Consider the following 587-nt stretch of genomic DNA (forward strand, 5'->3'; position numbering starts at 1 on the left):
CATTGATAACTGCACTGCTGTTATATAATAGAATATCCTTTTCCTTAGGAAACCTGCAGGGAGGAATCTGGAGGCGAAAGGGCATAACAGAGCAGCTGATGCTTAGTTACTTTAGTAAAGATGTGTGTGTGTTCGCAGACAGAAGGTAGAACACATTTTGTTACAATAAGGCAAATTAGATGAAGTGTTAACTATAGCCGAATCTGGACAAAAGGTAAACAGGTATTTTGGAACCACTTCTGTAGGTCTGAAATCAGAAAAACGCTTTTTATTGAAGGAAAAAAAAAAAAAAAAGAAGAAAGCATGTTCTCTTATTAAGTCTCCAGGAACATAATGTGACTCAATCCTATGTTTGACAAAGGGACTCAGAGTTACACAGAGAATTGTAATGAGTTCTTTTTAACGATTTTAATGGGAAAACAGCACAAAGGCTGTATATTATGAAAGGCAGGTTAGAAGATAATAACATGGGAGACATGAATTTGGCACAGTAGTGATCCAAGACCCCACATCGGATGTCTGAATTCCCTATCCCACTTCCTGTTGGAATCCTGGCTCTGTTTCTTATCTTTACGTTTATATATATT

The sequence above is a fragment of the Ochotona curzoniae genome, unplaced genomic scaffold (genome assembly GCF_017591425.1).
Source record: "Ochotona curzoniae isolate NIBS_2020 unplaced genomic scaffold, NIBS_Ocur_1.0 contig_64, whole genome shotgun sequence".
Classification (NCBI taxonomy): domain Eukaryota; kingdom Metazoa; phylum Chordata; class Mammalia; order Lagomorpha; family Ochotonidae; genus Ochotona; species Ochotona curzoniae.